The 26,957-nt window shown below is 44.8% G+C and overlaps 1 protein-coding gene across 4 annotated transcripts in view; it reads left to right on the forward strand.

Moving 5' to 3' along the window:
- Positions 1–26,957, forward strand: part of ahdc1 (AT hook, DNA binding motif, containing 1) — a 302,888-nt gene that overhangs the window by 172,279 nt on the left and 103,652 nt on the right. Inside the window, exon 1 of one of the 4 annotated variants that reach the window (XM_072246564.1) lies at positions 21,242–21,292. The exons of the other annotated variants lie outside the window; for them this stretch is intronic. The gene's annotated coding sequence lies outside the window, so the exon portion shown is untranslated. Of the gene's footprint in view, positions 1–21,241; positions 21,293–26,957 lie in introns of those variants that run through there. 4 annotated transcript variants of the gene reach the window in all.

The following is a 26,957-nucleotide window of genomic DNA, read 5'->3' on the forward strand; positions in this document are numbered from 1 at the left end:
CGGAATGAAGGTGTGTCATGCATGATACCAAATCGATTGGGTTGCTGGAAGTGGCAATTGTTTTGGTTTGGCTACTACACCTCCTATATAACTGTCCATTTTCTATCCTCCATCTGCCTACCTAAGAGACTCTGAACCATCCCTAATATTTCTACCTCTAACACCACCCCTGGCAGTGCGTTCCATGCCCCGTTCACTGTCTGTGCAAAAAGCTTGCCTCAGGCATCCTCCCTATACTTTGCTCTAATCACCTTAAAATGATTTCTCTGCCCCCCCCTCTGGTATTAGCTATTGCCATCCCGAGAAAACATCTCTGACTACCCATTCGATCTATGCCTCCTCTCCTCCTCTTTTCTGTTAACAGCCCTAAAATAAAGTCTAGGTTGCAAGCGCAAGCCTCAGTTTAATTTTGCTTAACCACAGGAATAATAACATCAGCAGTATTGCCTTGTGGGGGTGGGCTGGGCTGGGCTGTGGAACATAGTGCAAAGTTCACTCAAAACTCAGTAGTTGGAATGAAGCTTCCACTCTAGGCAATAAATATTGAAGAGGATTTGGATCTGTGTTGTTACAGCTGCATGGTTGGAGTGGCACTGTATCTCTCTTCAGTTTTACTGACCTATTTCCATTCGCAATGCCAATAGTATCTTAGCAACTGGAACAGTCCCTATAGAAAAACACAGTTGATGCTGTTCACGTGTTCGTACTGTACTGTGGTTGAATCAAGGTTATGGCTTATTCAGTAGGGATATTAAAAAGCAAGTTCTCGAAGGGTATCCTGCACTGTTAGAGATTTTCTTAAAGTACAGAGGCATTCTCCAAGTGTAGTGCTCTTTCCTGTGGGCAGGGACTTTGTTTGGATTTTGCACTTCGATTCCATGCCCCTGCGCGATGCTTCCTCGTGGCCTTGTGGACATCATTTGGCAGCAGTCGTTCACCGACCTGGTGAGGGCATGTGGGCTGGCAAGCATGGTTTAATGATGAGCCCACGGCTCAAAGGAGGCTGTCCTTGTGAAATTACTCTTGCAAGGTGATGCTGCTTTTGCTAAGATCTATTTTTTTTTAAAAAAAGAAAGAGATTGCGGATGTGGGTGTGGGTGGGATGAGTCTCTGAATGTCATTAAGTCATGAACTCAAAGTGAAAGGTAAGCAGGTGTTCCTGTTGAGGTCTGAAACCCCTCCTCATCTACATGACTCTGTGCTGGGCTTGCTCCCTTGCCCAGAGTGTACATTATTTGCCAGGCTGTTTAGTTATGTTCCAGTTTAATACTCCAGTCCTGACTGGAGAGCCGCTTTTTCCCCCCTTTCAGCACTTTGACCCGCGTTGCCATGGAGAAAACATCCAGCGCAGAGCCGTGATGTCAGAGGGATAAGAGCTGCCTTTACAGAATATTGATTGTATGGCTGTACTCCCTACCTCAGAAATAACAAGCTGAGCGTCTAGACTTGGGCAAATTGAGTTTGCTGCACCATTATTTAGTGTGATGTACCTGCGGAATTTTGTGTGTAAATTTTCCACACTTGTCCAGCCTGTGCGAGTTAATTCTCTGGGATTGGTGCTGATATGTTTGCCAGTTTGTGTGTTGTTCCCAGAGCACAGTGTGGGACATAGTCAGAGTCTAGGACACCCCTTGGCAGATTTGATTATTTTATGCTCTGGTGAACATTACTATTAAATTTCTGTAAGCTCCTGGAAGTTAAATAATTTTGTTTATTTTGTGTCTTCTGATTTAATTGCACATGGACCTTGTGTTTACTTCCTTTGACAGGAAAATGGGACATATCTGATGGTAGATACTGTACCCAAGGAGGCGAGATAGTCGTCAACTGCATTATATTAGTGTGGACTTACTTCAAAGTTCAAAGTAAAATTTATTATCAGAGTACATACAAGTTATCACATACAACCCTGAGATTCATTTTCCTGTAGGCATACTTAGCAAATCTATAGAATAGTAACTGTAAACAGGATCAATGGACAACGAACTGTGCAAATGCAGATGTAAGTAAATAAATAGCAAGAAATAACAAGATAAGGAGTCCTTAAAGTGAGACCATCTCTTCTGGGAACACCAGAAATAGACTGAGTGTGGTTATCCCCTTTTGTTCAGGAGCCTGATGGCTGAGGGGTGGTAACTATTCTTGAACCTGATGGAGTCCTGAGGCTCTTGTACCTTCTACATGATGGCAGCAGCGAGGAAAGAGCATGGCCTGGGTGGTGATGGTTGCTGTTTTTCTACAGCAACGTTTCATGTAGAGGTGCTCAATGATTGAGAGGGCTGTGATGTACTGGGTCGAATCCACTGCCTTTTGTAGGATTTTCCACTCAGAGGCATTGGTGTTCTCATGCCAGGCCGTAATGCAGCCATTAGCTCCCAGTAGAGCAAAGGCCATTGTTGATCTCCCATCTCCTGTATGGTTGGAGTTCATCAATCTTTCTCCAATCCATTGTATGCCCTGTACAGGGGATTGGCCTATAGAGCTTCAGCAGAGCCCTGCTGGCTGGCCTTACCCATTTCCACCTCTCGTAATGGGGATTTAGGTTTGGACTTCGTGAGGCATTAGTGTGGGCATCACTTTCCACTCTCCTGTGCACGTGCAAACTTAGAGTCAGTCAGGAACACAGATTCTGTTTTTATACTTACTGCCCATTACGCCACTGGTAGTGAGGGCAGCAATGAAGGTCCTCATTCTCTGGCAGTGCTCATCGTGTCAGTAGCTTCCTCTCAGTTTTCACTACTGTCAGTCACTCAAGTCCCAGGTGGAGACTCAGGAATACCGTCGCACTCAGATGTAGAAGGATTCTTCATTGCTGTTTCCTTAAAAGTTTTGTTAGACCAGTCAGGATTATTAGCCCTGAGCTGAACCCCCGAACCTGGAGGACCAGTGGACCACTCATAGTCTGTCCTCCACCCTTTGACCTGTTTGGCATGGGTGACCCTACCAAGAGCCAAAGCATAAAGCCCTGACCCCAGCCAACGTAGCTCTCCAGGTCATTGAGGCACACAAGCCTGCAAACCCTACGACAAGGTTGTGGTCCTGTTGGAGGTCTGATTTTGTAGCTAAATTTTAATTTAGCTCTTTATTATTAAAAGAGGGGTATTAGACCCCCCTCCTTCCCAACCCCATCCACCTCACCCCAACTTTTATATCCCACCTTTAGAAATTCAGAGAACATGTTATATTACCGCAGACAAGATTAATTCTGGGAAAAGAGAGGAGATTGTATTAAAAGCTAGGTTGGAGAATTCAATTTTCAAACTGTTAGCAGTAATAGGAAGTCTTAACACCTCACAATTAGGGTGAGCTAATTTGTTATTACTGTACTGATAGTTAAGGATATTCAACGCCATTGATAAAGTCTGCTTTAGATTCTCGGATGTCTTTCAAGCACACAAGACGCCTCATTTCTGCCACTCTCCCAATCAGTGCAGGGTTTGATTGGCAAGTTTGTCCTTGTTATTACTTTTGCTGGATGACAACAACAACAACTTGTGTTCACAGAGTGCCAAAACATCCCCAGGCACTTAACCAATGACGTACCAATCCAGCTAGCCGCTGACTCAAAAAGAGGGATATTAGCCCTCACTGCATTCAAGTCCTCGCATGTTCTCCCCCCTTCTCCCTCGTCTCCCCTCAGGACCTCAAATTCCTTCCTCTTATTTATTGATTGATTGAGATATAGCTCGAAATAGGCCCTCCCGGCCCTTCGAGTCGTGCTGCCTAGCAATCCCGACTTAACCCTGGTCTAATCACGGGACAATTTACAATGATCAATTAACCTACCCAGTATATCTTTGGACGGTGGGAGGAAAGCAGAGCGCCCAGAGGAAACCCACGCAGTCACATGAAAAATGTACAAGCTCCTTACAGGCGGTGGCGGGAATTGAACCTGGGTCGCTCATACTGTAAAGCATTATGCTAACCACACACTGCTGTGCTGCCCCTCAGATTTAATAACCACTCTGCTGGCTCCAAAGCTTTCAGATGCTTGCATTGTCTTCTCCAGCTCTCTTCCCTCATAAAAACCTCTCTCGGTCATCTGCCTCAGTGTTTTGAGCCGATAGTAAGGAAGGCAAATGCAATATTAACCCTCACCTCAAGAAGACCAGAATTTAAAAAACAGTATGTAATGCTGAGCAACACACAATGCTAGACCTGCTGAGTTCCTCCACCATTTTGTGTGCATTGCTCTGGATTTCCAGCATCTGCTCTTGTGTTTATGAAACTGTGAGGCTTTATAAGACTTTGGTCAATCTGAACCTGCTGTACTGTGAGCAGTTTTAGGCTCCATAATCTTAAGAAAGGATGTCCTGGCATTGTAGAGGGTTCAGAGGAGGCTTGTGAGAATGATCCCAGGAATGAAGAAGTGAGGAGTGTTTGATGGCTCTGGGCCTAGATTCGCTGGATTTAGAAGGAGTAAAAATCTTTATGTTACGTCTCCACCTAAATGCGCCATGTGCAATCAAGGTAATTTATAATAAATAGAACAGATAAATACAACAGTGTATGGGGTGTCAGGGAGGGGTAGCACCTCTGGTGGGGTAACATGTCGCGTCCTTTTCAAGGCAGTTAGTCCACCTTTGGTCCCCACCTGGCACTCAGCTCTCACCTGTGGCTCCCCGTAGCTGTTTGCATGCGACAGCGGCCACACCCCGGGCGACGGCTTCGACAAGCCGGCTAAACCAGGTGAGGGTAGCCGACGGGTCTCAAACCCTCGGTGAGATAGGGAGTTGTCTATCCCAGCATGTGAAGACAGACTCCGGCGGATTGAGCGGATGAGACCAATGGAAGGTCCAACGGTTAAGAAGGCAGTCTTTGCAAGTGTCGTGGAATGTGTAGAGCAGGACAAGACACAGAAGACGTCCTGGTCATCCACTGCGCCTAGTCCCATCTCCAGCCATCTCGACTCTGTCTTGCCACTGGATCCAGATGGGAATTGGGAAGGGAGAGTGAGGCTGACGCTGCGCAACTCTCCCTCACTTAAATCCAAGTCACGCGCTAGTCTCGACACCATCATCAATGGTGTCGAGGTCGTCATCGACGTACGATGGACGAACAACAACAAATAGAACAGTCAATGTAACATAGAGTACACTCAAGTGTGTTCATCAGTCAGATGGTCTGGTGGAAGAAGCTGTCCCAAAGCCTTTTGGTCCTGGCTTTAAGGTTGCGGTACTACTTCCTGGATGGTAGCGGCTGGAATAGATTGTGGTTGGGGTGGCTTGGGTCCCCAATAATCCTATGGGCCCTTTTTACACACCTGTCCTTGTAAATGTCCTGAATCATGGGAAGTTCACAACTACAGATGTGCTGGGCTGTCCACACCACTCTCTGCAGAGCCCTGCAATTAAGGGAGGTACAGTTCCCATACCAGGCAGTGATGCAGCCAGTCAGGATGCTCTCAATTGTGCCCCTGTAGAAAGTTCTTAGGATTTGGGGGCCCATACCAAACTTCCTCAACCACCTGAGATGAACGAGGCACCGTTGTGCCTTTTTTAACCACACAGCTGGTGTGTACAGATCACGTGAGATCCTCAGTGATGTGGATGCCGAGGACTTAAAGCTGCTCACCTTCTCAACCCCAGATCCATTGATGTCAATAGGGGTTAGCCCATCTCCATTTCTCCTGTAATCCACCACCAGCTCCTTTGATTTTGCGAATAAGTGGGGGGAGGGGGGAATCTCACTGAAACCTACCAAATATTGAAAAGCCTAGATAGAGTGGATGTGGAGAGGATGGTTCCAATAGTTGGAGAGCCTAGCACAGCCTCAGAATAGAAGGGTGTCTATTGCGAACAGACATGAGGAGGAACTTCCTTAGCCAGGTGAATCTGTGGAATTCATTGCCACGGACAGCTGTGTCTGTGACCAAGTCATTGGGTATATTTAAGGTGGAGGTTGACATGTTCTTGATCAGTCAGGATGTCAAAGGTTATGAGGAGAAGACAGGAGAAAGGGGTTGAGAGGTATAATAAATCAGCCATGATAGAATGACAGAGCAAACTTGATGGGCCGAATGGCCTAATTCTGCTCCTATGTCTTATGAACTTCTAGACTAAATCACCCATAGTGGAATGAAGGGGCCAATTCTGCTTCTAAGTCTTATGGTCTTATGGACCAAATCACCCATGTTGAAATGGTGGAGCAGACTCGAGACTCGATGGGCCAATTCTGCTCCTTTGTCTTATGATCTTATGGGCTAAATCAGCCATGATGAAATTGTATAGCCGACTTGATAGGCCAAATGGCTTAGTTCTGCTCCTGTGTCTTCTGGTCAAAATGTGGTCTGATGTCCAGTCTAGTTTGATATTGCTCAGAAAGGTCATTAGGTGTTTTGATCGATTGATGTGCGATGTAATTGCAAGTTGGTGTTGTTGTGGGGCCAGTAGAGTCATAGAGCAACATAGCATGGATACAAGTCCTTCGGCCCATTCAGTCCGTTTTCTCCATGGTGCCTACCCAACTAGTTCCAATTTCCTGCATCCAGCCCCCATCCCTCCATCTCTCTAAATATCCTGATTTGATGGAGAGGGAGAGATGGAGGTGGTTAAAAAAGGATTCTAAAACTTGGATCAAGATAACTGAAAGCATAGTTGACACCGGTGGAGAGGTTAACATAGAACAGGGACTGGCCACTACCAGAGGGAATAATTTTAAGATGTTTGAAGGAGAGTACAGTGGGGGTTGACAGAGATAGGTTTTGTTTACACAGAGAGAGTTGGGTGTGTGGAACGTGGTGCCAGGGGTGTTGGTAGAGGCAGATACATTAAGAGATTCTTGGCTAGCCACATGGATGGAAGAAAACATGGAGGGCTTATGTGAAAGGGAAGAATTAGATACAGAGGTTCCCATCCTGGGGTCCACGGACCCCACGGTTAATGTTAGGGATGTATGGCATAGAAAAGGTTGGAAACTTCTAACACAAGGAAATCTGCAGATGCTGGAAATCCAAGCAACACACACACACACACACACACAAAATGCTGGAGGAACTCAGCAGGCCAGGCAGCATCTACGTGAAAGAGCAAACAGCTGACGTTTTGGGCTGAGACCCTTCATCAGGATTGGAGAAAAAAGATGAGAAGTCAGAGTAAGAAGGCGGGGGGGGGGGCAGGGGGAGGGGAAGAAGAAGCACAAGGTGTCAGATAATAGGTGAAACCAGGAGAGAGGTAGGTGATAATAGGTGAATCCAGGAGGGGGGAGGGGGTGAAGTAAAGAGCTGGAAAGTTGATTGGTGAGAAAGATCAAGGGCTGCAGAGGGGGGAATCTGACAGGAGAGGACAGAAGACCATGGAAGAAAGGGAAATGGAAGGAGTACCAGACAGAGGTGATTGGCAACTAAGGAGATGAGAGAGGGAAACGGGAATAGAGAATGGTGAAGGGGGGGGGGCGGGTTTAATTACCAGAAGTTCAAGAAATTGATGTTCATGTCATCAGGCTGGAGGCTACCCGGACAGAATATAAGGTGTTGCTCATCCGGTCTAAGTGTGGCCTCATTGTGGCAGTAGAGGAGGCCATGGACTGGTGTGTCAGATGTGGGAACCCCTGGTTAGATTGATCTTAGGTAGTAGGGACCTGAATGATAGAAAAAACGGAGATCTATGTGGGAGGGAGGGATTAGATTGATCTTACAGTTGGTTAAAAGGACAGCACAACATCCTAGGCTGAGGGGCCTGTACTGTCCTATGACTTACGTTCATTTCTGGTCTGATTTCCATTGCGGACCTTCGTTTTTCCACTGAAGCAGCTCTTGGTAAGTCCAGTGATGACTCCTCTATACTCCAGAGAAGGCTAGCTACCCTGTCCATCCTCTCTGCAGCCTTAGATGTTGTTGATCACCCTGTTTTCCTGCTTCTCAAATATTGAGGAGACAAGTTTCCTGAAGGGTACTGAGGCATCCAAAAATATGTGCAAAGTGATTCTCCTGCAGGTTAGCCCATCCTTCCAAGTGCACAGCACGCTTCTTTATTGCAGTTGTCTTAACAAATTTCCAAGCCAATCCATCTCCCAACTACTTGGCTGGTGGAAACTTTGCCTCAACCCACACTGCACTGAAAGTAATCAATCTAACAATTCAGTGATGGCGGAGAATATTGGTAGCCTGGGGAGCTGGTGCTCTGATGTCAGGCAGAGAAGATCAGAAACGGGAGGTTGGTGGACACCAGAGGGACTGCCATGTGGGAATTTTCCATCTCTCCAGCACTTTCTCTGGGGTAAAGTTTATCCGATTGCAGGTTCTGTAAAAATTCCCTGGCAACAGTCTACAGCTATACAGATGGTTCACAAAGACTGTGTCACTTCCAGCCCAGGATTAGCTTTCAACCGCCTCCAAACTTCTCCTCTCCAAGGGTCGTGCAAGTGTGGAACGAACTGCCAGTGGAAGTGGTAGATGCGGGTTCAGTTGCAGCATTTAAGAGAAGTTTGGACAAGTACATGGATCGGAGAGGTTTAGGGGGAGGGGCTATGGTCCAAGTGTGGGTCAATGGGACCAAGCAGAGTAACAATTCAGCATGGACTAGATGGGCTTAAGGACCTGTTTCTGCACTGTGGGGCCCCCTGACTCAAACTGCAGATTTTCACCTCTGTAAATTATCCAAATCTGGCCTCACCTCACCCTGGCTGCTGCCGAATCCTCCTGTTCCCACAGACTGCCTGCTGACTACCTTCATGCAGTTCTCTGTTGAAATGCATCCTAATCCCCATTTCTATCGCCAGTCGACGCTCCCTTATCTGCAGGTTCTTGGTTTTAGAAATCTTTCCAAAGCTTCTGTATCTGCCCTGCAATCTCCCTCTTCCTGCGACTCTTCTACATCTCTACTATTTCCTCTTCACCCTCCCATTCTGGACCTTACATCTCCCCGACTGTTGGTGGTGCTGTGGATGGTGTAGGAGGTACAGAAGCCTGAAGGCACGCACTCAGCGATTCAGGAACAGCTTCTTCCCCTCTGCCATCCGATTCCCAAATGGACATTGGACACTACCTCACTTTTTTTTAGTATACAGTATTTATGTTTTTGAACATTTTTAAAAATCTATTCAATATATGTGTACCGTAATTGATTTACTTATTTATCATTTTTAAAACATTATTTATTTATTTTTCTCTCTGTTAGATTATGTATTGCATTGAACTGCTGCTAAGTTAACAAATTTCACGTCACATGCCGGTAATAATAAACCTGATTCTGATTCTGATAACAGAATCGATGAAACACTGCCCAACTTGGGCATTCAACCAGAGTGCAGAAGACAACAAACTGTGCAAATACAAAAAATAAAGAAATAATATAATAAAGAAATACACAATAGATAATGACCCGGGCTAAATTCACACCACTCTTTGTAAGGAGATTGTGCATTCTCCCAAGACTGTGTGGGTTTCCTCTGGGTGCTCTGGTTTCCTTCCACAGTCCAAAGATGTAGTGCTTTGTAGGCTAACTGGCATTGTAAGTTATCCCACGGTTTGGCTAAGATTAAATCGGGAAATTGCTGAGCACCACAGCTCAAAGGGTTGGGTGGGGCCTATTCTGTACCACATTTCAATAAGCAAGTAAATAAATAAATAAATAAATAACGCAATCAATCGAGAACATGAGATGAAGTGCCCTTGAAAGTGAGTTCATTGGTTGTGGGAATATTTCAGTGATGGGACAAGTGAAGTTCAAGAGCCATGAGGTAATGTTGCAGCTCTATAAATCCCTGGTTAGCCAACACTTGGAGTATTGTGTTCAGTTCTAATTACCTCATTATAGGAAAGATGTGGGAGCTTGATCCAGGGTGCAGATATTTACCAGGATGCTGCCTAGAAGAGAGAGCATTTCTTATGAAGATGAGTTGAGTGTGCTAACAATTTTTTTTCTCTTTGGAGTGATAAAGGCATGCAAGATATTGAGAGGCATAGATAGAGTGGACAGCCAGAGACCTTTCCCTGGTCAAAGAAACATAATTTTAATGTGATTGAAGGAAAATATAAAGTGGGGGGCGGATGTCAGAGGTGCTTTTTTATATACACAGAGTGGAGGATGCTTGTAACGCACCACCAGGGGTGTTGGAAGAGGCAGATACAATTAAGTGACTCTTAGATTGGCACATGGATGGAAGAGATTTTTTTTATTATTATTGAAGTACAGTGCGGAGTAGGCTCTTCCGGCACTCAAATTGCACTGCCCAGCAACCCTTGATTTAACCCTAGCCCAATCATGGGACAATTTACAGTGACCAATTAACTTAGCAACTGGTACGTCTTTGGACTGTGGGAGGAAACCAGGGCACCTGGAGGAAACCCACATGGTCACGGGGAGAACATACAAACGCCTTACAGGCAGCAGCGGGAATTGAACCCGAGTCAGCTGCACTGTAAAGCATAGTGCTCACCACTATGATACGGCGCCACCCACAGATAGAGGGCTATGTGAGAGGGAAGATCTTGTTGTAGGTTAAAAGGTTGGAACAAAATGGTGGGTTGAGGGGTCTGTAATGTATTGTGCTGTTCTCTGGTCACATCGCTGCAAAGTCATGGTCATCCCTGTGCATGGACAGTCTGGTTCAACTTCAAACAGGAATCCATTTGCTTGCTGTCGTGTTAATTGTAATTTGTCCAGGAATAACAATAATAACATTGCAAGGGTTCATAATTCTTTGGTGAGGAAAATGAACCAATGGACAAGATTCATTTGTCAGTAAGGTACCAATTAGTATTCAGCAATGCACACAAAATGCTGGAGGAACTCAGCAGGTCAGGCAGCATCTGTGGAAATGACTAAACAGTCAATGTTTTGGGCCAAGACTTTTCCTCAGGATTGAGAAGGAAGGAGGAAGATGTCAGAACAAAAATGTGGGGGGAAGGGAAGGAAGCTAGCTGGAAGGTGATAGGTGAAGCCAGGTGGGTAGGAAGAGTCAAGGGCTGGGATAGGATTGGAGAGTGGACCATAGGAGAAAGGGGGAAAGGATCCAGGGAGAAGTAATAGGCAGATGAAACATAAAAGGTGAGAGTGGGGAATAGAAAAAGGGTGAGAGGGAGTGAATTTGTTTACCGGAAGGAGAAATTAATGTTCATGCCATCAGGTTGGGGGCTACCCAGACAGAATGTAAGGTATTGCTCCTCCACTCTGAGGGTGATCTCATCTTGGCACAAGAGGAGGCCAGGGACCGACATGTCGGAATGGGAATGGGACCAACTAATATTTGCTGAAACCCCTGTGGATGGTTTGAAGGTTGTGGGGCCTTTCCCTGTTGTGAATGGTTTTTATTCATACTGAGAATGACGACTGGTTGATCTGAGATTGGAGGGTGTGACTGAAGTTAGATCAATGGGAGATGAGAGTTTCCAGCTTGTTCTTGAAGTTCTGTATAAAATTATGAGCACATGGTAAAGGAAGATCAAAATGTTGGATTAAAGAGGTCCTTTTATCCTTAGAATGGGAAGTAGTTAATAAAACAGATCACAGAATTAACGTATCCATAAGGCCGTAAGATACAGGATCAGAATTAGACCATTCGGACCATCGAGCCTGCTCTGCCATTTCATCGTGGCTGATCCATTTATCCTCTCAGCCCCAGTCTCCTGCCTTCTCCCCGTATCCCTTCATGCTCTGAGTCGGATTCTTTATTAATAATTAGCAAACGTAGTCTTGAAGCAATATTGAATGCTATCTCAGCAGTCAGCCAAGATATGACCTCCGCCAGTCCCAAGCTGCAAACTGCCACAAAATAAGCAAGAATATGTAACTTACTCCTTTCGGCTTTACCATGCTCCCCGCTAATGTGACTCGTTACCGTAATAAATGTACAACGCAGAATACAAAGCCAATAGAGAACAGATATGTGGCTCCTACAACTACAATGAGTTTGGGAAGCTCCTTGGAAATTGGAATTGGTTTATTATTGGAAATTCCAATTCCTGTTGTTTTAACTAGCATACTGCAATGGAGCATCACACCCCTGCTGGTTCCGAGAGTGTAAATATATGCACCTGTGTAAAGTGCAGATTGCAGATGCAAGTGGAGAAACTGGGAACTGCTAACTGATCTAACTCTCACTTCTCCAGCTGCTATTCCATTGGCTTCTGCATCCAAAGGCTAATCTCAATGCATTGGTTATAGAACCACAGAGAGCTACAGCACAGAAACAGACCTTTTGGGCCATGTAGTCCATGCCGAACTGTTATTCTGCCTTGTCCTGTTGATCGGCACCTGGACCGTTGCCCCCATACCCTGCCCATCCATGTACTCTTCCAAAATTGTCTTAGGTGTTGCAATCAAACACACATGCATCACTTTGGCTGGCAGCTCATGAGTGAGGAAGATTCCCTTCATGTCCTCTTAAACATTTCACCTTTCACCCTTAACCCATGGCCCCTAGTTCTAGTCTCACTCAACCCCTGTGGAAAAAGCCCGTTTGCATTTCCCCTATCACTACCCTTCATAACTTTTGTGTGCCTCTATCAAATCTCCCCTCATTTTCCTACACTCCAGAGTTGTTATAGATATGTTAGGCCATGTTTAGGATGTAATCTTCCTTCCGAGTGGCTAAACATTTTAATTGCCATTCCTATCCCCATTCCACATGTCAGTCCGTCTCCTCCACTTGTGCCAAGATCAGGCCACCCTCAGGGTGAAGGAGCAACAACTTTTATTCCGGCTGGGTAGCCTCCAACCTGATGGCATGAATACAGTATTAATTTCTCCTTCCGGTAAAAAAAAATTCTCTCTCCATCCCCTCATCTATTCCTCACTGTGGCCTCTTACTTCATCTCAGCTGCCTATCACCTCCTTCCCTTTCTCCTATGGTCCATTCCCTTCTCCTATCAGATTCTTTCCTCTCTGGGCCTTTATCTTTGTCATCTACCTGGTTTCACCTATCACCTACTAGCTATCTTCCTTCCTCTTCCCCACCTTTTTATTTTGGATTCTTCCCCCTTCCTTTCCAATGCTGAAGAAGGGTCTCAACCTGAAACGTTGACTGTTTATCCATTTCCATAGATGCTGCCTGACCTGCTGAGTTCCTCCAGCATCTTGTGTGTGTTGCTTTGTAAACTTCCTGTTTCAATTCCCATTTTGTTTTGTAGAAATATTCCACTCTTAAATTTACAAAACTAGTAAGAAGGTGTTCTTAAAGTATATATAACAGAATGATAGGAAAATGCAAGAACAGTCAAATGATCAAGACTTCAGTAACTGGCTTGTTGAGACATCATTTCTCAACTCACCACTGAGTTTGCTGATCTCAGCCAAGAGTGAGTGTCCTGGTGCCAAAGAAAATTGGTAGGGGTAAGGAGAGATATCCATGAGATGGGATTGTCACTTTATCCCATTCCTGGTGATCATTGTTTCCTCCTTGGAGATGTTCATACTTACCAGTTTAGGACAGGGTCCATCTTTACAGTCTCACTCTGTCACTTCTTGCTACTCTGCCCATCCTCAATGTTCAAAGTTGAAAGTAAACTTTATTATCAGGGTACATACATGTCACCACATAGAAGCCTGAGATTCTGTTTCCTGCGGGCATACTCATCAAGTCTATAGAGTCAATGAACAGGATCAATGAAAGAACAAGAGCGCAGAAGACAACAAGCTGTGCAAGTGCAGATATATACAAGCAATAAATAACGAGAGCATGAAATAACAAGATAAAGAGTCCTGAAAGTGAGATCATTGCTTGTGGGAACATCTCAATAGATGAGTGTAATTATCCTCTTTTGTTCAAGAGCCTGCTGATTGAGGGGTAGTAACTGTTCTTGAACCTGGTGGTCCAAGTCCTGAGGCACTTATACCTTCTGCCTGATGGCAGCAGAAAGAAAAGAATATGGTCTAGGTGGTGATAGATGCAGCTTTCCTACGACAGTGTTTTATGTAGATGTGGTTGGGAGGGCTTTTCCCATGATGTATTGGGCCAAATCCACTACTTTTCATAGGATTTCCCATTCAAAGGCATTGATGTTCCCATACGAGGCCAGGCACTGTGAACCAGACTGAAGGTCAGAGGGTGAGAAGCAGTGTTTGAGAAAAGAGTTGGTGTCGTCAGGAAAGGAGGGAATGAAGTGAATTTGCAGGGTTGGTGGAAGAGCCCATAACCAATGGAATAACGTTAGAGAATACTTGGCATCAGTAAGCAATAATCTACCAAGACTGACAGTACCCACTAACAGACTACGCATGGTGTCAGTTATTGGTCCCAAAGCAGTGAAGATCTTCCAGGTTAAAATAAATTTAGTTCTGAGCTGTACCAAAGCTCATACTGACTGCTTCTGTGCCTGTAAATGAGACTGTCCCTTGGGCTGCTGGAGTAACTTTAAACATGTAACATTATCATTCAGGTATCTCAGCAGTTCAATTTCCTCTAGTCTCTGCTCTCATATGAGATATTTTTTTTCCTGTTCATTAGCTTGGGTTACTTTTAAAAGTGTTAGGTTTTGACCATGAATGGAGAGTAGCGGAGGTTTAACTAACTGGTTTTGTTCAAGTTCACATTTATTGTCATCTAATTGTACAAAAATGCAACCAAACAAAAAATACAACATGGAGCTGTGCTCACTGCACTAACAGACGAAGAATAAAGATGAAGAAACTTATATCGCCCAAAGCCTCCCCAATCCAACACTGGTCTACTCCAACAATGGCCACTCTTCTTGTCTCTGCCTTATTTTTACTTGTCTGTGCCAATGAATTGCAATTTGATTGGGCCGCTGAAAAAAGCCGAAAGCCCACAAGTGCCCCTCTTTAAATCTCTCGCCCCGACCTGTGTGTAGCCTCTTCTGTCAATTTGATTTTACTGCACAAAAATCACCTCAAACACTGGTTCACCTGGTGCCCTAGTGAATTAACTGGTGAACACAGAACAGTCCAGCACAGAAACAGCCTCACAGGATAATGTCTGTGCCAACCATGATGCCTATTTTAGGTTTATTATCATTGACGTATACGATGAAATTTGTTGTTTTGTGGCAGCACTACAGTGCAAAACATAAAAAGTTACGTGGACCTTTTAGAAACTGATGACAGAGGGGAGAAAGGTCTTCCTAAAACATTGAGTGTGGGTCTTCAACGTTCTTTACCTCCTTCCTGATGATAGTAATGAGCAGAGGACATTCACAGATAGCGTTTTTAATGATGGATGCCACCTTCTTGAGACAACACTTCTTGAAAATGGGACATCTTCAAGAGGTGGTGTCTCAAGGAAGTAGAGGGTTGTGCCTGTGATGGAGATAGATGGATCTACAAACCTCTGGAGCCTCTTGTTGTAATCCTGCACATTGGAGCTTCCATATCAGGCTGTGATGCAACCAGTCAGAATGCCCTCCATCGTACATCTGTAGAAGATTGCAAGTCTTTGGTGACATACCAAACTCCTCAAACTTCTAATGAAGTAAAGCCAGTGGCTTGCCTTCTTCCTAATGGCATCAATGTGTTGAACCCAGGGTCAATCCTCTGAGACGTTGACAGCTATGAACCAATCCTTTCTACCTGTACAAGTTCCGTACTCCAGTATTCTCTGCCAATTCATACCTTTGATTTAACTTCCTTCGTCCATGAGTAGGATGGAAGTACAGTGGTTAAGTTTATCTAACTTGTAATGCAGAGACTTGTGTTGGCGCGTGGCAAAGTGGTTAAGGCGTTCGTCTAGTGATCTGAAGGTCGCTAGTTCGAGCCTCGGCTGAGGCAGCATGTTGTGTCCTTGAGCAAGACACTTAACCACACATTGCTCTGCGATGACACTGGTGCCAAGCTGTATGGGTCCTAATGCCCTTCCCTTGGACAACATCGGTGGCGTGGAGAGGGGAGACTTGCAGCATGGGCAACTGCTGGTCTTCCATACAACCTTGCCCAGGCCTGCACCCTGGAAACCTTCCAAGTTGCAAATCCATGGTCTCACGAGACTAACGGATGCCTATATAATGCAGAGACAATGGTTCAAATCCCATGAAGGAAAGAAGTCACCATGTGACTCCAGAAAGCTTGCCCGTGGTTTACTGTAGAAAGAAAATGCCTTCTGAAATGATCTAACAAGCCACTCAGCTGTCACCCATGGGCAGATCCTGAAAAATGAATCAATTCAAAATGTTTTACCCTACCTCAGTAATTTTATCCTCTCTCCCTTCATCTGGAAGTGAAGCCTTGTGTGAAAGCCAAGCGACATAGGTGCAAACAAGGTTTTGCTTCCAGATGAGCTCAATACCTTCTATGCCTTTGACCATTGAAACTTGGAGGAACCTTCACGAACTCACAAACCCCTTGAAGACCCTGTGATTTCAATGTCTGAGGCCGACATGAGAGCATCCTTCAGGAAGGTGAACCCACGGAAAGCAACAGGCCCAGGTGGGGTACCTGGCTGAGTACTAATGGTTGTACCTGTTGAAGGGTATTCTAGGGCCAGAGAGCACAGCCTCAGAATAGAGGGACATCCATTCAGCACAGAGATGAGGAGAAATTTCTTTAGCCAGAGTGTAGAACTCATTGCTACAGACAGCTATGGTGGCCGAGTCATGGGTCAAAGGGCTAATTCTGCTCCTATGTCTTGTGGTCTTCGGATTTTACCTACAAGGTGCAATGCTTTGTGTTTGGCTGGGTTAAACTACATCTACCATTTCTCTGCCCATATCTGCAACCCATTAGCTGAATAGATTTGGTGAACCCAACTGGGCTATGTTACAGAACAGTTTGTGGAATTTAGCAGCGTAATGTGTGAAGTATCGAAGAGTTCTGTGTTTCAGAGAATTGTGTATTCAAACTGAAAACACTGAAATGGAGGACTACCCTTTCCACTGAGTGTTTATTTTGCATTGGTCTGTGTGAGAGGCTGATGTTCCGCACTGGAATCCAGTTCATAGTGAGATTCTATCACCACAGCAGTCTGTTGTTGGATCAAAGGTTTTGCTGTAACAAGATTGTTTGAATTGAGAATTAAGTCAATTTTATAAAGCAAACATTGCAGTTACTTGGGACGCTTGAACTCCTCTAGGGCCCTGTTTATTTATTCTATGTAGAGGATCCAGTCTATGACTCAGTGGTTTACTAAAAAATAAAACAGCAAGTTTTGTGGGTGTTCAGCAAGAAATTCAAATCGCCAATGGTTTATTTTTTTTCAGAAAGTACGAAATCTTTACCAGGCATTTTGGTTTGAATCAATCATAATGCACACAGGTTATCAGGAGCTTCAAGTTTACCTCCTTGAATGAGCCCACTTGGAGATATGGGGCTCAGTTGTCATACCTACCAGACTTGTCACCCACCTGTGCTGACAATTCCTGGAGCAGGCTATCATTCTCATCAGACAGTTATCTGGCCAAGTCAGACAAACTCGAGCAGTGACGAGGACATAGGTAGTAGATCTCAGGGTCCTTCACTGGAGCTTTTCAACAGCTTTGGACAGCTCACTGCCATCCATAACACTCGGACAGATTGTCAGAGATATTTTACAGCTACTTAAACAAATTTAAGTAATATAACTTCAAAAAGATTAACAGCAAAAAGAAACAAAGCATCTATAAATACCGTCAGTATCAGGTTTATGATCACTGACATATGTAAGTGGGACTTCCTGGTGGCCAAAGATTTTAATTCCCATTCTCATTCCCGTTCTGACATGTCAGTCCATGTCCTCCTCTTGTGTGAAGATGAGGCCACCGTCAGGATGGAGGAGCAACATCTTATGTTCTGTCTGGGTAGCCTCCAATCTGATGACATGAATATTGATTTCTTCTTCCAGTTAAAAAAAATAATTCCCACCCCTCCCCCCTTCTTCTCTATCTCATTCTGGTCTCTTACCTCTTCTCACTTGCCTATCACCCCCTCCCCCCCCAGGTCCCTTCTTCCTCCTCTTTCTCCTATGGTCCCCTCTCCTCTCCTATCAGATTCCTTCTTTTCCAGCCCTTTTCCATTCCTACCCACCTGGCTTCACCTATCACCTTCCAGCTAGCCTTTTTCCCCTCCTCCCACCTTTTTATTCTGGCAATTTACCCCTTCCTTCTCAGTCATGAAGAAGGGTCTTTTCCTGAAACATCTACTGTTTATTCATTTCCTTTGATGCCTCTGGCCTGCTGAGTTCTTCTGGCATGTTGTGTGTATTGTTCTGGATTTCCAGCGTCTGCAGTCTTTCTCGTGCATATGTTTTGAAATTTGTTGTTTTGCAGCAGCAGTACAGTGCAAGGCATAGAAATTACTATTAGTTATAAAAAATAAATACTCAATGTGTAAATGGAATAGTGAGATTACATTTATGCACTGTTCACAAATCTGATGGTAGAGGGGAAGAAGCTGTTTCTAAATCGTTTGTGAGTTTCAGGCTCCTGTAACACATTACTGATGATAGCAATGACAAGAGGATTGGGTCCTTGGTGAGGGTGCTTAATGATGGATGCTTCCTTCTTGAGGCACCATCTGTTGAAGATATCCTCGATGGTGGGAAGAGTTGTGCCTGTGATGGAGCTGGCTAAGTTTTCAACCCTCTGAATCCTATGCATTGGAACCTCCATACCAGCCAGTGATGCAACCAGTCAAAATGCTCTCCAGCACACATCTGTAGAAATTTGCTCGTGTCTTTGGCAAAACTTGGTTTTGCATGCAAACCGTACAGATTATTTCATCACATCGGTACATTGAGGGACGGTGCAAGGGAAAAGTGACAACCATATGCTTCAAGAACATTTACTGCCCCTCAACCATCTGGTTCTTGAATAAGAGGAAAGCAACAACCAAATGCAGAATAAATTGTTACTAATTTTCCCTGGAGTGAAAGAGGCTGAAGGCTGATCTGACAGAGGTGTATGAGTTTATAAGGCACAGGTAGATCAGTGAGGCACGATAGGATTAACAAAAATGAGATGGTGTAAGTTTAAGGTGAGAGGAAGGAGATTTGAGGAGAAGGCACAGAGGATGGTTGATATCTAGAAAGTGCTATTAGAAGAAGAAGTAGAAACGGATACAATCGCAACATGTAAGAGAATTTAGACTTAAATAGGCCAGGTGTGGAAAGGTATGGACACTGTGCAAGCAAATGGGATCAGTGCAGATGAGCACAAAGGTAAGCATGGATCGAATAGGCAGAAAGGCCTGTTTCTGTACTGTACATTCTTTGACTTCATGTCCAAGACATGCTGAACCCTGAGTAGCTGTTGTTCAAACTAATGGTCAGTAATCCTCTACTGATCAGTGCATTTTGGTAATTTGGCATTTTCAAGAGTCTTTCCTTCACTCAATCCTGAAGAAGTGTCTTGGCCGGAAACGTCAACTGTCTATTCATTTCCATAGATGCTGCCTGAGCTGCTGAGCTCCTCCAGCTTTTTGTGTGACTATTGGTAATCACAGGAAAACCATAAGACGTAGGCGCAGGACTAGGCTACTTGGTCCTGTTCTTATTGTTACCATCAGGATGGACTTCCTGGAGCCTAGAACCTGAAGGAACACATTCAATGATTCAGGAACAGTTTCTTCCCCTCTGCCATCTGATTATCTGATTTCTGAATGGACGTTGAACCTATGAACACTACCTCACTACTTTTTTATTTCTATTCTTTCCACTACTGATTTAATTTAACATATATATATGTGTTTATATATATATATATGTTTTATATATAAATAAAACATACACACACATACTGTGATTCACACTTTTTTCTCTATTATTATGTATTGCATTGTAACACTGCTGCAAAGACAACAAGTGTCATGGCGTATGCTGGTGGTATTAAACTTGATTCTGATTCTGGGGCTGCCTGTGCAGAGAACCCAGTGGAAGTATAGGCTACTGTGCACCAACTGTGCGGGGTCTGCAGTTGGGAAGATGAGACTGACATAGAAGAAAAACACAAGCTAGCAGTGGAAGCAGATGGAGACAAGGAGCGAAGGCAGTCAGAGACAAAATATTGGAATCAGAGCGGCGGTGGTGGCGGGGAGAATGCAAAGGATTTAAAATGAATCAGAACAAGGCACTGAACAAAACTGAACTTATAAAAAGGTACAGAAGATATTTGTGTGCAATTTCCTTTCTTTCAGTGTAGTTCAAAGTAAATTTATTATCAAAGTACATATATGTCACCATATACAACCCTGAGATTCATTTTCTGTGGGCGTTCACAGTAAATATAAAGACACACAGTAGAATGAATGAAAGATCGCACACAAGAGGGAGAAGCAACCAATGCGCAAAAGACAAAAAAACTGCGCAAATAGAAAAACTACAATAACAATAATACTACTACTACCACCACTAATACGTCGACTCAGGCCTGGGGGCCGGCGTCGGGCACGATGACGGACTCTCCACTTCTCCCTCTCCCTCATCAGTGTGTTCAGTTCATCTATATAAGCCGCGCCGCTATAATAATAATAAACAAATAAGCAATAAATATCGAGAATATGAAATGAAGTGTTCTCGAAATTGGTCTGTAGATAGATTGTGGGAACAACTCAGTTCAGAAAATAATTATTTTGGTAAAATAAAGCAAACTATTGGAAGACTTCAGCAATTGTGGAGGCAGATGTGCTCCCCTGTTGAGACCATGTAGCAGCCCTGATGGAGGGGCTCAGCTTGAAACATTAACTGTCTATTGCCCTTCATAGCTGCTGCCTGACATGCCAAGTTCTTCCAGTGTTTTGTGTGTGCTGCTCTGGATTTCCAGCATCTGCAGAATCTCTTGTGTTTATTACCCTGCACCATTCCTGATGAAGGATCTCGGCACAAAATGTTGACTGTTCATTCCTCTCCGTAGATGCTGCCTGACCAGCAGAGTTCCTCCAGCATTTTATGTGCATTGCTCAAAATCCCCAGCATCTGCAGAATCTCCTGTGTTTATGAGTTGGAGCTCAAGAAACATCAGATAGTCATAGTCATAGTCATAGTCATTGTCATACTTTATTGATCCCGGGGGAAATTGGTTATCAGGGAAATCAGATGCTGGAAATGTGGAAGAATGCACATAATAGTAGAGCAGCAGTTCCCAGATGGGGTTCACAAACCCCTTGCTTTATGGTATTGGTTCATGACATAGAAAACGTCAGGAACTCCTCTACTAGAGGAACTTAGCAGGTTGAGAAGAATCTGTAGAGGGAAATGGACAATGCAGACAAAGGATCTCGACCCTAAACGCCGACTGTCCATTTCCCTCCATAGATGCTGCCTGACCTGCAGAGTTCTTCCAGCACCTTTGCGTGATGCTAACAAGGCAGTGTTCCTGGATCATTCAGAAATCGGATGGCAGAGGGGAAGAAGCTGTTCCTGAATCACTGATTGTGAGTCTTCAGGCTTCTGTACCTCCTCCCCGAAAGTAGCAACAAGAAGAGGGCACATCCAGGTTGGTGAGGCCAATGCATTCTATAGCTAATTCCCTCTGTGTAGGGTAGCATGTGCTGCCTCCTTAGTGAGGCCAGATCAAGCATTCTTGTAGTTGAGATCAATGGCGGCCATGTGTCCTCTCAACCCTGTGTGCTGTCTTGCATTCTCACAGACCTGTGAGACATGCATTTCATACGTATTATTGACTAAAAGACTTATTGTCACAAGTAGAGTCAATATATAACTGTTCCGTGAGTGAATTCATTATGAAGCAAGGCTGAGTTTATTCAATTCCATTCTCAATGAGTCTGAACGCCTTTCAATGCAGCTTCAAATTCTTCATCTTCATAATTAGAATCTTACGATTGAAGTAAAAGCAAGTAAGATCTTTCAGAAAGCAATTAATTCAAACAAGACAATGATTCAAGTTTCAAAATACTTTAAATATCAGAGTATGTATACAGTATATCACTGAAATTCGTCCTCTTCACACAAACTTTCTTACCACAATGAACAAAAGAAAATCTGCAGATGCTGGAAATCCAAGCAACACACACATAATGCTGGAGGAACTCAGCAGGTCAGGCAGTATCTACAGTCGAAGACCCTTCATCAGGAACTGGAGGAAGAAAGATGAGGAGTCAGAGTAAGAAGGTGGTGGGAAGGGAAGATGAAACACAGGCGACAGGTGAAACCGAGGGTGGGGGGGGGGGCGCAATGATGTAAAGAGCTTGTAACTTAATTTGTGAAAAAGATACAGGGCTGGAGAAGGGGGAATCGGATAGGAAGGACAAAAGGCCATGGAAGAAAGAAAGGGGGGAGGAGCACCAGAGGGAGGTGATGGGCCGGTCAGGAGATAAGGTGAGAGAGGGAAATGGGAATGGGGAATATTGAAGATGGGGGGGCATCACCAGAAGTTCGAGAAATGGATGTTCATGCCATCAGGTTGGAAGCTACCCAAAAGGAATATAAACTGTTGATCCTCCAACCTGAGTGTGGCCTCATCACAACAGTAGAGGAGGCCATGAAATAACATGTTGGAATAGGAATGGGAAGTGGAATTAAAATGGATGGCCACTGGGGAAACCCCACTTATTCTGCTGGATGGAATGTAAGTGCTCAGCAAAGCAGTCTCCCAGTCTATGTTGGTCTCACTGATATACAGGAGGCCACACCAGGAGCACCCATATACTGTACAGGATCCCAACAGACTCACAGGTGAACAGTCGCCTCACCTGGAAGGACTGTTTGGGGCCCTGAATGGTAGTGAAGGAGAAGGTGTACGGACAGGTGTAGCACATATTCCGCTTGCAAGGGTAGGTCCCAGGAGGGAGATCAGTGGGGAGAGACGAATGGACAAACAAGTCGCATAGTGTGCGATCCCTGTGGAGAGCAGAAAGTTGGGGGAGGGAAAGATGTGCGTGGTGGTAGAACCCCGTCAGAGATGGCAGAAGTTACGGAGAATTTTGTGCTGGACGCGGAGGCTGATGGGGTGGTACGTGAGGTCAAGAGGCACCCTATTGCTGGCGGGGTGGTAGGAGGATGGGTGAGGGCAGATGTGTGTGGGATGGGGATGGGGATGGCATTTTTAGAAGTAACAGTGTGGGAACAGGTATAGTCCAGGTAGCTGTGACAGTCCATGGGTTTATAATAGACATCAGTAAATAAGCTGCCTCCAGAGATAGACACAGATAGATCGAGAAAGGGGAGGGAGGGGTCGGAAATGAACCAGATAAATTTGAGGGCAGGGTGGAAGTCAGAGGTCAAATTGATGAAGTTGATGAGGTCGGTATGGTTGCAGGAATCAGCACCAATGCAGTCGTCGATGAAACATACCAGAATGGGAAGTGAAAAGGGAAGAGTTGGGAGAGACGTTACAGAAAATCAGAAAAATTGAAGTGCATGCCATCAGGCTGTGGCTATCCAGGTGGAATATGAGGTGTTGCTCCTCCAACCTGAGTTTGGCCTCATCATGGCAGTAGAGGAGGCCATTGAAGACGCATGGTGGAGTTGGCATGAAAGACATGCACCCAGCATTGGAGGCCTAGGTGCTGTCCACGGCTGCAATCAAGAGGGCTTTGCTGTGCGGTGATGATTGAGCTCTGGTAGCTGCTGTGGATGGAATTCAGTCAATGCAGTACCCGGTCACTGTCCTGAAGTCAGTCAGTCATCTACATTTGAAGGAACACTCACAATGCGCTGGAGGAACTCAGCAGGTCAGTCAGCAACAGTTGAAAAGATTACTCGACGTTTCGAGCCGAAACCCTTCGTCAGGACTGAAGGAAGAACTTCGGGGAGGGTTTGAAGAATGCTGGTAGTTGAAAAAAACAGTAATTTGAAAGACAAAGGGGTGGGGGAGGGGAAACAGGGAGGTGATTGGCAGGAGAACAATGCGCAGTAGTAGAAGGAGGCGAAACTATGAGGGAGGTGATGTGAAATAGGGATAGACGAAGAGAGGGGGAGGGAATTACCGGAAGTTGGAGAATTATATGTTCATACCAAGGGGCTGGAGACTACCTAGACGGTATATGAGGTGTTGCTCCTCCAACCTGAGTTTAGCCTCATCATGGCAGTAGAGGAGGCCATGTATGGACATATCTGAATGGGAATGGGAATGGGAAGCAGAGTTGAAGTGGGTGGCTACCGGGAGATCCTGTCTGTTGTGGCGGACGGAGTGGAGGTGCTCGACGAAGCGGTCCCCCAATCTGCGTCGGGTTTCACTGATGTAGAGGAGGCCGCACCGGGAGCACCGGATGCAATAGATGACCCCAACAGATTGGCAAGTGAAGTGTTGCCTCACCTGGAAGGACTGTTTGGGGCCCTGAATGGTGGCAAGAGAGGAGGTGTAGGGACAGGTGTAGGGATCTACATTTGAAATCTGGTGCTGTTGTCACACTGGGAAACGGGACAACCAACACACATCGTACCACCCATGGCAGGGAGCAGATGATTTGAATTTAGGGTTGAGAGCTCAAGGTGAGGCTTAAACCCAATCAGACTCTTTTACTCATCTGAAACCAATGACCCACCTCTCAGATACAGCTGGTAGAACGCAGCACCACAGAGAAATAGGTCATTGGATTCAGGTTCAGTCAAGATGTGTACCCAAGTTTATTTATTCATTTGCTCTATTTTCCCTAATACCTTTAATAACAAGGATGTACAGAACTCTGCAAAAGTCTTAGGCACATATATATAGCAAGGGTAATTTTATGTATTGCTCTATACTGCCGACATAAAAAAAGTCATGACAGATGTGAGTGATGATAAACCTGATTCAGATCTGGGTCTCTATTGTGGGCTGACAGTGGGAAAAGGGCAAGGAGAGGGGAATCATGGTAGGGAAAAAGGGGAAGGGAGAGGAGAGGGAGCAGGAAGCACCAGAGAGACATTCTGTAATTACCAGTAAACCAGTTGTTTGGAATCAAATGACCTTGCCTGGTGTCTCAGTGCTGGGTGTGTCTGTACCAGTGCAAGCCCCCTCTCCCCCGTCCCTAGTACTCCTTTTCTGCCACCTTTTCCACACCCCTCCTGCAGCGCTCCACCCTCACCATTCCCAACATACTTTGCTCCCACCAGATTTACAAACTCGGTCTCCGTTCCACATTGACAAATACAGCACTGTGAAAAAGTCCTCTCCCCTTCCCTTTCTCTTACAGTGTACTCTCCTCTCCTATCAGATTCCCTCCTCTCCGGCTCTTTACCTTTCCCACCCACCTGACTTCACCTATCATCTCTAGCTAGTCGTTCTACCTCTCTCTCCACCTTTTTATTCTGTCATCTTCCCCCTGCCTTCTCAGTCCTGATGAAGGGTCTCGGCCCGAAACGTAGACTGTCTATTCATTTACGTAGATGTTGCCTGACCTGCTGTATTCCTCTAGCATTTTGCGTGTGTTGTTCTGGATTTCCAGCATCTGCAGAACCTCTTGTGTTTATAAAGTTATCTAGAGCGGAGTGTTGCAAATCTTTGTAGCAAAATGTTTTCCCATTTCACTACTAAATAACCTCAATTTTTGGATAGCATGCCAGAGCTGTCTACTTGGTCCCTAGCTTTATCATCTTAATGCATCGGTATTCCTAAATTCAGATTTATTTATCAGCTGTACATCGAAACATAGAGTAAAGTGCGTCTTTCCGTCAACAACCACCACAGTCCAAGCTTGTACTGAGGGGCTGCCTGCAAGTGTAACCATGCTTTTGGCGCCAACATTGCATGCCCACAACTTACTAACCCTAACCCGTATTATCTTTAGAATGTGTGGAGGAAACCAGACCACCTGAAGGAAGTCCACACGGTCGTGGGGAGAGCATACAAACTCCTCATAGACAGCGGCAGGACTGAACCCACTTTACCTGTGCTGTAAAATTGTTACGCTATGCTACTGTGGCCTGCCCAGTTTATTGGGATGAATTCTTTGAAGACTATCTTATTTAAATTAAAAACCTTTAATCCTTGTACAGCTTTTAACTGGAAGATACTCCATCATCTTCAGAATGCAAACGGATTCCATTTATTTGCTCATGATTAGATCGACTCCATCCTGTTCCCTTGTTAATTGTTCAGCACGCTGTCCTGAATTACTCCCTGGATTTACCCACTGAGCTGAAATGAAGGAGAAAGTGTTGGAAACACGCAGGTTATGCAACAGGAACAGTGAGAGAAATGAGAACTAATGTGTCAAGTCAACGTTTCCCTCCGCATTCTGCAGATGCTGCAGCTCTTGGGGCAACACACACAAAATACTGGAGGAACTCAGCAGGTCAGGCAGCATCTGTGGAAATGAATAAATAGTTGATGTTTTGGGCTGAGACCCTTCGTCTGGGTAGTGCTGGCTGGTGATAGGTGGATCCAGATGTGGGGTGTGGAGAGTAGAAATGGTGTCAGAGGCTAGCAGGTGAGAGGTGGATCCATGTGAGTGGAGGTGAGGGAAGAGGAGAGTAGGAATGGTGTCAGAAGTGGCTCAATTGTAGGTTACTTGTCCATTGTAAATTGATCTGTGGTTAGGCTAGGATATACCGGCTAGCAAGTCATTGATCATTGTAAATCGTGCTGGGTTTAGGCTTGGGTTAAATCAGTAAGTTGCTGAGTGGTGTGGCTCGTTGGGCTGGAAAGGCCTGGTCATCCTGTGTCAGAATTAGTTTTAATATCACCAGCATGTGTCATAAAATTTGTTGTCTGTGCGGCAGCAGTACAATGCAATACATAATAATAGAGAAAACATGAATTACAAGTATATATAAGAAATAGTTAAATAAGTAATGCAAAAAATACAGAAATAAAAAAGTAGTGAAGTAGTGTACCTGAGTTCAATGTCCATTCAGAAATCAGATGACAGAGGGGAAGAAACTGTTCCTGAATCGTTAAGGTTGTGCCTTCAGGCTTCTGTACCTCCTTCCTGATGGCAGCAATGAGAGAGAGCATGTGCTGGGTGATGAGGATCCTTAACGAAGGATGCTGCCTTTTGAGGCATCGCTTCTTGAAGATGTCAAATAAATAAATATTCATATACGGATGTGTATCTACGTGCATTAGTGTGCAGCATCAAAATTTGTCCAGAGACTGACTTGTGCTTTAAATTATCTGTTGACAAACTTTCCATCAGTTCTCTGAAGTTGTAGAAAATAGTTTAATAAGTTTTCTTTCTGTGAGGAACGTTGCATATTCACTTATTAAGGGTCAATAG

This window comes from Mobula birostris, chromosome 29 (assembly GCF_030028105.1).
Source record: "Mobula birostris isolate sMobBir1 chromosome 29, sMobBir1.hap1, whole genome shotgun sequence".
NCBI classification, from domain to species: domain Eukaryota; kingdom Metazoa; phylum Chordata; class Chondrichthyes; order Myliobatiformes; family Myliobatidae; genus Mobula; species Mobula birostris.